Source organism: Plecotus auritus (assembly GCF_963455305.1).
Source record: "Plecotus auritus genome assembly, chromosome: 4".
In the NCBI taxonomy this organism is placed as follows: domain Eukaryota; kingdom Metazoa; phylum Chordata; class Mammalia; order Chiroptera; family Vespertilionidae; genus Plecotus; species Plecotus auritus.
Window position 1 is genome coordinate 114,386,319 of NC_137775.1, and position 12,679 is coordinate 114,398,997.

Here is a 12,679-nt window from a genome sequence, read left to right on the forward strand (position 1 = left end):
GGTTGTTGTGTTCTCATTTTCATTTGTTTCAATGTATTTTTTTATTTCTTCCTGATCTCATTATTAACCCTTTTATTGTTTAGTAACATGCTAATTAGCCTCCATGTATTTTTGTTTTTTTAGTTTTTCTCTTGTGATTGATTTCTATTTTCATACCATACTTATCAGAGGAGATGCTTGACATGATTTCAATCTTCTTAAATTTATTGAGACGTGTTTTGTGTCCTAATATGTGATCTTTCCTAGAGAATGTCCCATGTACAATTGAAAAGAATATATATTCTACTGCTTTGGGATTAGAGGCTCCAAAGATATCAATTAAATTCATCTGATCTAGGGTGTCATTTAAGCCCATTATTTTCTTATGATTTTATGTCTTGAAGGTCTATCCATTGATGTCAGTGGGGTGTTAAATCCCCTACTATGACTTTATTACTGTAAATCTCTCCCTTTATGTTATCAAGATTTGCTTTACATATTTATATGCTTTGATGTTAGATGCATAAATGTTTATAAGGGTTATATCCTCTTGTTGTATTCCTCCCTTTATTATTATGTAGTCTCCTTGGTCTCTTACTATAGCCTTTGTTTTTTTGTGTGTGTTTTTTTTAATATATTTTATTGAGTTTTCACAGAGAGGAAGGAAGAGAGATAGAGAGTTAGAAACATCGATGAGAGAGAAACATTGATCAGCTGCCTCCTGCACACCTCCCACTGGGGATGTGCCCGCAACCAAGGTACGTGCCCTTGACCGGAATCAAACCTGGGACCTTTCAGTCCGCAGGCCAATGCTCTATCCAGTGAGACAAACTGGTTAGGGCTAGCCTTTGTTTTAAAGACTATTTTGTCAGATATAAGTATTGCTACCTCAGCTTTTTCCCCTGTTCATTTGCATGAAATATCTTTCTCTAACCCTTTACTTTTAGGATATCTTTCATTCTGATGTGAGTCTATTGTAGACAGCATTTATATGGTCTTGTTTGTTTTTTTTCTTCATTCAGCTGCCCTATGCCATTGATTGGAGCATTTAAGCCTTTACATTTCATTTTATTCTTTTAACTAAGTTCCTCCATTTCTTCTTCTTCTTCTTCTCCTCTTCCTCCTCCTCTTCCTCCTCCTCCTTCTCTGCCTTCTCCTCCACCTTCTCTTTCTCCTTTTTCTTCAAGCAGGTTCTTTAACATTTCTTATAATGCTGGTATGGTGGTAATAAACTTCTTTAGATTTTTCCTGTTCATTTATCTTTCATTTTCAATGATAGCCTGCCTAAGTAAAGCAGTCTTAGTTGTAGGTCCTTGCTTTTCATCACTTTCAATATTTCATGCCAGTCCTTTCCGTCCTGAAATATTTATGTTGAGAAATCAGCTGACAGTCTTATGGGAGCTCCCTTGTAGATAACTGTCTTTTTCTTGCAACTTTTATGATTCTCTTTTTGTCTTTAACAGTTGCCATTTAATCATAGTGTATCTTGGTGTGTGCCTTTTTAGGTTCATCTTATTTGGGACTCTCTGAACTTCTTAGTCTTTCTTTTTTTATTTTATCAATTCAGGAAAGTTTTTGTTCATTATTTCTTCAAATAGGTTTTCAATTCCTTGCTATGTATTTTCTCTATCTGGTACCCCTATGATGCTGATATTGTTACACATCATGTTGTCCCAAAGTTCTCTTAAACTATCTTCTTTTTATTTTCTGCTCTGATTGAGTGGTCTTTTATACTTTGTCTTCCAAATTGCTGATGCAACCTACTATTTATTCCTTCCAGTGTGTATGTATGTGTGTGTATATATATATATATATATATATATATATATATATATATATATATTGATTTCAGAGAGGAAGGGAAAGGAAGGGAGAGAGAAATATCAATACTGAAAACAAATCATTGATGGGCTGCCTCTTGTACGCCCCACACAGGGGATTGAGCCCGCAACCTGGGCATGTGCCCTGATCTGGAATTGAACAGTGACATCCTGATTCATAGGTCATCGCTCAACCACTGAGCCATGCCAGCCAGGCTCCAGTGTGTTCTTTATTTCAAATACTAGAGGCCCAGTGCACGAAATTTGTGCATGGGGTGTGTGTGTGTGTGTCCCTCAACCCAGCCAGCACCCTCTCCAATCTGGGACCCCTCAAGAGATGTCCGACTGCCCGTTTAGGCCTGATCCCACCGGTGGGATCAGGCCTAAACGGGCAGTCGGATATCCCTCTCACATTCCAGGACTGTTGACTCCCAATCGCTCTCCTGCCTGCCTGCCTGATTGCCCCTAACTGCTTCTGCCTGCCAGCCTGATCACCCCCTAACCACTCCCCTGCCAGCCTGATAGATGACTAACAGCTCCCCTGCCAGCCCAATTGCCCCCAACTGTCTACCCCTGCAGGCCTGGTCATCCCTAACTGCCCTCCCCTGCTGGCCCGGTCACCCCTAACTTCCCTCCATTGCCAGCCTGGTCACCCCTAACTGCCCTCCCTTGCAGGCCTGGTCACCCCCAACTGTCCTCCCCTGCTGGCCTGGTCACCCCCAACTGCCCTCCCTTGCAGGCCTGGTCCCTCCCAACTGCCCTCCCCTGCTGGCCTGATCTCTCACAACTGCCCTCCCCTGCTGTCCATCTTGTGGTGGTCATCTTGTGCCCACATGGGGACAGCCATCTTGTGTGTGGAGTGACAGTCAATTTGCATATTACCTCTTTATTATATAGGATTGTATTCTTCATTTCTGATTCCTGCTTTTTTTATGGTTTATGTTTTTTTTCATGTTGTTGAGCATCCTTATAACCATTACTTCAAGCTCTATATCTGATAAATTGCTTGCCATTTAGCTCTTTTTCTGGAGATTATACTTATTCTTTTATTTGTTACACCTGGTTCTTTTTCTTCCCATTTTGGCTCCCTTTTTGTATTTGTTTCTATGTATTAAATATATTTGCTATAACTCCCAGTCTTCATGGGATTGCCTTATAGATGAGTTGTCCTGTGGTGCAGTCTTCTTGATCACCTGAGCTGGGTGCTCCAGGGAATGCCCCTTGTGTAGGTTAGGTGTGCCTTCCAGTTGTAATTGACTTTTGACTGCTTTTGACCTCTTTGTGCCTAGGATTGACCCTCAGGCTGGCTGTCTGTAAGGCTCAACCCTGACCACATTTTGAGAGCTGCTGTGCAGGTGCTGACCATACAAAGCAGAATTTGCCTCAGCAGGGATTCATGATTGCTGAGATCTCCCTTTGGATATGTGAAGCTTATGGGATCCTGTTCTGATGTTATCTGAAGCCGGCCACTGTGTGTTGATTCTCGGTCTTTTGAGAGGGACTCTGGTGGAGGCCAATATCAGCCACTACCTGTGACTGGTCATTGGCAACCTGTTTGGAGCTACAGGTAATCCACAGTTGTGTCTCCCTTTGCTGGGCATAGGTGCATATGCAAAGGATCATGCTGTGCATCAAGGCTAGTTTTTACCAGCACCAGGCCCAGGGACAGGTCAGCAAAAATCCCAATGCACCTAAGATCTGCCTCCCTTGCCACTGCCCACCAATTGCCTGTTAGGTTCACTAAAAGAGCCTCTGGCAGTACTTGAGTTTCATGAGGTAGGTTTACTGTAAGTTGCCAAGTAGAGGCAAGAGGTTGTCCCATGAGGGGTAGGTGCTGGCAAGGCTTCAGGAAAAGTGGGGTGTGTGGCCCTTGCCCTAGAGCCACACAGCTGTCTGTCTTAGATTTTGTACCACCTTGGCAGGTTGGAGCCACTACAAGTCAGGTGGGATGGGGTCTCCAGAACCAGGAGGGTGGGTCTGTTGGAAGCCTGGAGAGTTTTTCTAACAGATCTCCCATGAGAGGGAATATCCAATCAGGTTCATGGGAAAGTGGGGGGCGTGGGGTGGGGTATGGTGCCCATCTCAAAGCCACATAACTCAGTCACTGACTTCCCCTGAGTCAGTCCAAACCTCTGCACTCTGGCCAAGGCAGCAGACTCCTCAGCAAAGCTCAAGCTCTGCAGGGTGAAGTGAAATGAGTCTAGAAGGAGGAACTATTGCTTTTCTCCAGTCTGATACCACAGGTAGGGGAGTGCTCTACTAAAAAAAAGGTGGTGTTTATGGTGTGTGAGAATTACTCAGCACAGGGATCTGATTGGCTGTTCCCTCAGCTCTATTCTAAGAGCTACAAACGCCAGACCCTCCAGATGCAACTTTCGTCCACTCTGTTCTTGCTCCACCCTTCCTCCAGGAGCTCACAATGATTGGCTGTGAATGAAGTTTTATGCATTGGCCCTTTATGAGGGTACCTGTGTCTCTAACCGATTTCTGGGCAGAAACTGCTTTTCACAGTTGGATGTTATGTGGGCACTGCTTCCTGGCCCTTAGTGCTCTGGGCTGGAGAGTCTGGCTTGGGTTTAGACTCTATGCTTCTGAGGGGGAACCTCCAAAGCTGAGCATCTCAGCTGCCATATATGGGAGCAGGACCAGTTCTTTTTGCATTTCTACCCTTCCTACAAGTCTTGATGTGGCTTCTTCTACAAACTTTGCTATCTAATAAAAGAGTAATATGCAAATTAACCATTACTCCACTACACCCACAAGCCACACCCACCAGCCAATCAGGAGAGAGTTTGCAAATTAACCCAACAAAGATGGCTGCGGCCATGGAGCGAGCAGGAGGCTTGGGTTTCCCCAGCAATGGAGGAAGCCAAGCTTTCCGCACACCCTGGCCGGCCCAGGCCTCCACTCAAGGCTACAAAGTTTCAATTATAGAAGATAAATAAATCCCAACAAAAATGGCTGTGGCCACAGAGCAAGCAGGAGGCTTGGCTTTGCACAAGGCTACAAAGTTTCAATTATAGAAGATAAATAAATCCCAGATACCAGGGCCTCCAGTTTGGGTCGCCGGGGGACATGGTCGGTCTGCAAACCACCACAGGCCCCTTGCCCAGGCCTCCCCACGCCCCAAGGGAACCCCTATCCTGATTTGGGACACCCTTCAGGGCAAACCAGCCAGCCCCCACCCATGCACTAGGCCTCTATCTTATCTAATAAAAGTAATATGCAAATTGACCATCACTCCATCACACAAGATGGCTGCCCCCATGTGGACATAAGATGGTTGGCAGGGAGGGCAGTTAGGGGTGACCAGGCCTGCAGGGGAGCGGTTAGGCATCAATCAGGATGGCAGGGGAGTGGTTAGGGGGTGATCAGGCTGGCAGGCAGAAGCAGTTAGGGGCAATCAGGCAGGCAGGCAGGCAAACAGTTGGGAGCCAGCAGTCCTGGATTGTGAGAGGGATGTCCGACTGCCCGACATCCCTCGAGGGGTCCCAGATTGGAGAGTGTGCAGGCTGGGCTGAGGGACACACAACCCCATGCATGAATTTCATGCACCGGGCCTCTAGTTTATTATAAGACTTCTATTCAGCTAGTCTCCACCTGTTATGTCACCATCTTGGATTCCTATTTTATTTTTCTACCTACTATGATGTACTTCAAACATTACTTTAGTTACTCTTATTTTTTATTTGTATTTTAAAATATCTTTAAATATAATTAATGAGTGGTTTTATATACTTTAACTTTGAATATTTAGTGCTCTTGTTTCAAAGTATAAATTGTATATAGTTCAGTGTATTTTTATTTTTTCTTTTGTCTCAAGAAGTGTTTTCTTTACTTTTAGATTTTTCTCTAATTTGAAAAATAATTTTTCTCTATTTGATTCAAATAACTTTGAAATCCTCTTTATGTAAGATGTAAAATTTAGTAAGCTTTTACTTCTTCCACAGTCACATCAGCAGGTCTTTACTAATATTATTAGAGGTTATAGATATTGTTTATTATTAATATTTATTTTTATTTTATAACTTCTATTTCAAGTGTCATTTTACCATGAATTTGATGTTGTCTCCAAATAGAAACAATTACTTAGATAATCTATATATTCAATTTTTGTTTATGTTCAAAATTGCTTACATCACTAATATTCTCAATTTTAGATTTGCTAAATTTTCTATTTCATTTAACCATTTAACTTTTTGCATTCAATCTTAATTAAGCTTGGATGTAATATTTACTAATTACTTGAATATTGGATAATGTATTTTGTTTCCTTTACTCATTAATGGCATTTGGATAGCCCTCTAAAAATTTTAAAATATTCATTATAACTTCTGATATTCTTAATTATTTAAAGAGAAAGCTTGAATGCATAATATATTTTCATATAATAAAGGTCAACAAATGTTATTCTATTAAATGCCTACATAACCCAGTATTTTATACTTCATAAAAATATATTTTATATGTTTATAAAAATTGCCATTATCTTACTTAAACAATGCAGAATAGACTATAATTTTTTCTCACAATCAGGAGTATTGGCTTTTGAAAGTAATGTGTTTTTAAAAAATATCAATTGTACGTTTATATTAACATTTTATGTTTACAATTTATATTAGCATAAGTCAATAGAGATCAATTCTTTCAAGATTAATTTTGAGGTTAAAATAAATAATTTTTGCACAAATATAAACATTTATAGTTTTATAAAAATGCATAGTTTTAAAATTAGTTTTGTCTCCACTTTCTCATTTAATCCTCATGGCAACCATGCTAACTGATCAAGATTATCATACTTATTTTACAGAGGAAGAGACTGGGTGTCAACACAAGTGAGGGATTTGCCCATGTCTGCACACATTTTAAGTGGCACAGTTGAGGCTAAAACATTGGTTTTCTGTCTCCAAGTACAGCATTCTAATTCTGTAAAGTATACTTTCCAAAATTTGATTTTAAAAAAAATCTTTCTAAGAAATTAATACTCTTCTAGTAGAAATAATAATCCTATATGAGTCCAATTAAATTATAGAACCTTGAAAACAAGGCAGTTCAGTTTTATTGGGAAGAGAAGGGATATGTTTTTGAATGTTGACTCTATATAGATAAAAATAATGTACTTAGAAAGATCTCCCCCCAATTAATATGTGGACAATAAAAAGCAAAACAAAAAGTGGGACGGTAGGGGAATAAGGGGATCAAAAGAAGGACAGTAAGCATTATAACCTGGTGGGGTATATAACACTTCCTGTTTTCATTGTCCTAATTATGCCTCACATTATAAAAGCTAATGTTGCAAAAAGTCATTTTAAAAATCATAAAAGCATTCACTCTAGTGCATCATCCAGTTAAATCTTTAAAATAAAATAAAAACTTAGTGTTTTAATAATGCCAAGGTACATTTTAGAGAGTTTTACTGTAAAATTTTAAGTCTTTCCTGAATGCTGTTGTTTATTTAATTATGTAGTAATAAATATATGGTAATATTACAGTTACAAAGTTATTCTCTATTAAACCTATAGTGCATAGTATTTTAACCATAATTACTGTCTTAAATAAATTATTGAATGTTGCAAAGCCAAATATTCTCTAAGGACTTCTAATATCCCTTCTTAAATATTCCTGATGATGATCTCTATTTATTTTTTAGACCATTTTTTTTTTCCAATTCTACTATGTGGTCACTAAATTTTCCACCAATTACATGGAGGAGGGATATATACTTTTAAGAGGGTTAAGTGAGCTGCCATTACCCTACTGAGCTTCCTTTAAGTATCTTTCCTAGCACAATTATAAAGTCTCTCAAAATTGAAATGGCAGGCTGAGATTCTTTATGATCGACATGATCGGCCAAAAAAGTACCACTATCATCAATCCTTCCTATCTCTTTCAGGGTTATGAGTAGGAAAACTAATGAAAATATTTTCCCAAGTCTCTCCATGAATAAGTCTGAGAAGGCTGCAGGGTAAGTATGAGTCTTTTATCCTGTAGCCTTCTCTTTCATTGTGTGTCAACCACAACTGCTGAATGCTCCCTTCAGTAACAAGAAAGTAGCTCAAATGAGTCCATAGAAAGCATCCATAGCTGAGTAGAACACTTTTGGTGAACTATGACATGTTGAGGATCTCACTCCTTAGGTTTTAAGCTATTGTTATTATTTATTGAATGAGTGAGTGAATGAGCGAGTATTGAGTGTTTTAAAAGAACAAAAAATTACACAAGCAGGCACACAGGACCCTCCCTAGTCTGCCACAACCTCAAACATATTCAGCTAAAAACTCTTTTAATAAACTCCATTTTGGAATGTCCACAAAAAGCGGCTTCAGTTGAGGTCAAGTTCAGTTCTGCTAATGTGTTTGATTTTATCACAGACTAAGTATGAAGAAACATTTTTAACTAGCCAAAATAAAAATAGCTATAATTTAGTGTGTTCTAACTGTGTGTCAAGAATCTTAAACATATTATCTCAATCCTCAGGAAGATATTATTTTCTATCCTATATAATAAAAGCATTATATGCAAATTGACTGAACAGCGGAATGACCAGTTGGCGGGCAGTGCCAGGCCAGCCAAGGCACATGCCAGCGGGCAGAGGGAGGGGATGGCAATGAGGGTGGGGAGGCAGCAGCAACCAGTGGTAGCCAAGAGGTGATGGGAGGGGGCTCTATCCCCTGATCGGCCACCCTGTCACCTCCCACAGAGGGAGGCCACCGGCGGCCGCTGTGGCAGCAGCAGCAGCAGGATGATGGGGGCAGCACGATCCTCTGATCGGCCTGCCTGGTCACCTCCCACAGAGGGAGGCCAGACTGCAGCTTAGGCCCGTTCCCCTAAGCCATCAGTAGGACATCCCCTGAGGGATCCCAGACTGTGAGAGGGTGCAGGCCAAGCTGAGGGACCCCTCCAAGTGCACGAATTTTCATGCACCAGGCCTCTAGTTTTACATAAGAGAATATAACGGGTTAGAGATTAAGTAATTTGCTGGAGTGACACCATTAGTGAAGTGGTAAGATGCCTTCATGAAGCCTAGGTTCCTATTAGTCCAAGTCCCCTTCTCTCAATTGTCCCAAAAGTCTGCTTTTGAGTTTTTGGAGTCAAAAGGGGAGACTAGTGCTGAAAACTAATGAAACAAAAATGGAATAGCAAACTTCACATCATAAAGGGTTAGGTTTCATTTTGTGATTTTGAAGACTTTCTTTAGATCTATTCTATGAACCAATACATAATTCTTTGTGAATATGAACATATGCATAATTATTTATGAAGAATAAATAGGAGGGGGTATTTCCATACCATGGATAAGCTTACTCTTGTTTGTTAATTTCTATATACTAAGCAGTGTATTCCCTCTCAGGTTTATATTTTAGCAGCACTAAAATTTTCTTTTTAGTTCCATGCACATATTATGATCATTCTATAATCTGTGCCTACTATGACCTCATGTCTACTTAGCCTGAACAGTGACTCTCTTTGTAGCAATAGCTAAGAGATTTACAATGGCCTGGGCATTAGCTAAGTATTTTACATGTATTTTCTCAGTTATTCTCTCAACCATATTGTTATTAGTTACTATTTAATACCTATGTGGTTATTAACGTAAGTAAAATAATGCCCAAGAAATTGAATAAGAGCTCGTTAGTGATGGGACATGACTTGAAATCAAAGCTACCCAATATTTATACCACTATTCCAGTTTCCCAAACTTCCTTTCTACCTGGACCACCTGCATTGTTTTGCCATATCAAAAAAAAAAACAAACATCTAAAACTGTAATATTGCTTGTATTATTCTTAGCCTGCTCATTTTTATTTTTTAAAGGAAACTATATATCGTATTTTAAGTGAACAGATGACATCAAGTAACCTAAAATAAGTATGTACATGTAAACTTTTTAAAATAAATGTCAATTATTCCTATGTTGCCAGTGGGAATGTTAATGATATAGTCCAGCCGTGGGCAAACTACGGCCTGCGGGCCGGATCCGGCTGTTCTATCCGGTTCTCTTGCTCTCCCCTCCGCTCCTTTACTTTGAATTTATATTAGTTCACACAAACACTCCATCCATGCTTTTGTTCTGGCCCTCCGGTCCAGTTTAAGAACCCATTGTGGCCCTCAAGTCAAAAAGTTTGCCCACCCCTGATAGTCACTCTGGAAAATAGTTTGGAGATTTTTATATAACTTAGTGTCTTTACCATATAAGCAAAATTCTTAGGCATTTATCCTATAAAAATTAAAACTCATGTGCTGGCAAAAATATGTACAGAAATGTTTATAACACTTTAAAAACTGAGAAAATTTCAAATGTCCTTCACTGAGTATGAGGTTAAACAACTTTGATGTATCCACATCATGGAATAAAAAGAAACAAGCTAATGATACATATAGATGAGACAACCAGGGTGAATCTCTAGAAAATTATGCTGTGTGAAAAAAGTCAATCTCAAATGGTGATATTCTCTGGGATTCTGTTTACATAATATTCTTGAAGTAATGTAATTATAGAGATAGGAAGCAGATTAGAGGTTATCGGAGATCAGAGTTTGAGGGGTGTAGACATGAGAGAGTAGAAGTTTTCAGGGAGTGATAGAAGACACAAAGGGGTTGCATAAAGGGAACCTATGATGACAGAACAGTTCTACATTTTTGTTATGGTGGTAGTTACACAAAATTACACATGTGATAAAATTGGTTAGGCCTGAACACACACACAGAAATGAGCGTATGCATGACTGGTGAAATCTCAATAAACTCTAGGGTTGTACCAATGTCATTTTCATGGGGTTGATATTGTACTACAATTAGACAAGATGCTAACATTGGGGGTAGGGGTAATAGGCTACACCTGACCTTCCTAAATATTTTTTAACAACTTTCCAGTGAATTTGTTATTTCAAATGAAAAGTTAAAAACAACTGTCCATGTGTGTGTAACCTGCAGCATCGCCTTTGCAACAAGTAGCATGTGATCCATCCCCTAGCCTCAGTTCTAGTAGTTTAGATGTGTCTGACCACATTCCCTGCCCTGTAGGTGTGTACATGGCCAAAGACAAGGCTGAAAATTGTCATGAATTCTTTAGGTAGGAGAACATTAGTAATTATTTCATGAACATAGCTCAACTGGTGTGCAGCATATGTACATAATATGTACATAAGAATAAGCTGAAAGATGTAACCCATTTTCTAGTAAGGAGAGCATTAGTACTAGTATTATTCCAGGAACATGGTTCAACTAATGTAGTGTACATAAATTAACTATAAATTCAAATCCATATCGTGCTAATTTAGTGGTTAGAAATCATTCATTCATATGAAACTTACATAAACATAACATTTATTAAGGCCCAAGTTACAAAACCACCACAGCCATAGCAAGAGATTGATCTTGTCAAAATAGACTCTCCCTGATTATGAAGTAAGGTTCTGAGGCCCTATGTGGATAAAACCAGAAATAGTGATTTCACTCCAAAAACAAATAGGGTTATTAAATACATTATTTTATTATTTTTATCCCAGTTTTTTGGATATATGTCTGGGAAAAGAAACAAGAAACTGAAAGAGATAGTAAACTCTTTGGAGTAGCAATTATTTAGAAGATTCTTTTGGGTAAATAGTAAAATTAATATATTTCCTAGATGAACCTCAACATGCATGTGTATGCATTTCCAAAAACTGAGAAATCATCCTGTAAGCTTTGTTCCTGATCTCCTGGAATTATTTGCTGAACTTTTTCCCAGTCCTAGATGGAAGGTTTGCTTTGGCAACTGTGTATCGCTCTTTATTCGTGGAGTATCAAACTATGTTTTTATGAATAAAAATATATCTTTACAAGAGATGAGGCACATCTGGAGAACACTACAAGGAGCTATGTGTAAGAGAGAAGCATAATATCTTCCCTCTCCTTGTGTTCCCACATAAAAATATTAAGACAGAAACAAGAGATTCTTTTATTAAAGTCCATTTACACAGCCTAGGTCTCTAAGCTCTGAATGTTGGAGACCATGTATATTCTATAAGTTTTTACATCTTTAACAAGGAGTTTCCTGATTTTTCTTGCCTTATATGTCTGTTAGAGAAGCTAAAAATTAGCTAAAATTTTTAGTGTTGAATTAAAAGAAAACGTGCTGTTTCTTTATATTTTCACTTTAAGATAAAATCCCACAGGGAAGCTTTGTCTTTTGGTGAAAGGGTTAATACTTTATTCTGTTGAAAAGTATGTATTTAACATGCAAGTATATTTGATGTTCATTGACAAAGTCACAATAGGAATGATCTTGCTTTATGTACCAGTTACAAGGTTTAATATCATTATACTGCATGCAATATTAGTTTTTATTAGTCGCCATTAACAAGATGCTTTCTACTTGAATTCTCATTTACTTGTTCAATGTAAAAATTATCTCTGTAAAAGAGAAAAACACATCTTCAAGTGTCAGCTATATTAAATTAAAGAACTGTTTACTCTTTCTAAGAAAAGCCTATGTATCTAAATAGGCATCTTTCACCGTTTGCATAGTAGATTGGAAATTAGCATTTTTGTTCATTTTCCCATGTATGCACAGTGCCTGAAAGAGTAATACTCCATGCATATCAGATCAGCCAGCCTACAATTTTTGTGCAATATATTATTTGGCAATCTAAAATTTGTAATTTGCATGAAATTGCTTAATTAAAATACAGTCACTCAGGGTATTAATTTCTCTGTCTTGCAGTTCAATGTACTAAAGGCGGGCTTCAGAAAATGTGAAATCCTGTCAGATGTAACAGTAAAATATTAACAAAAAAATTCCACTTCTGGCAACAAAGTGACAGAGCGATAATGCTTTTGCCCTGATTCCGGGTTCAAATATGAGTTTAGGTTGACATTGAAACCTACTAGGAAATTTA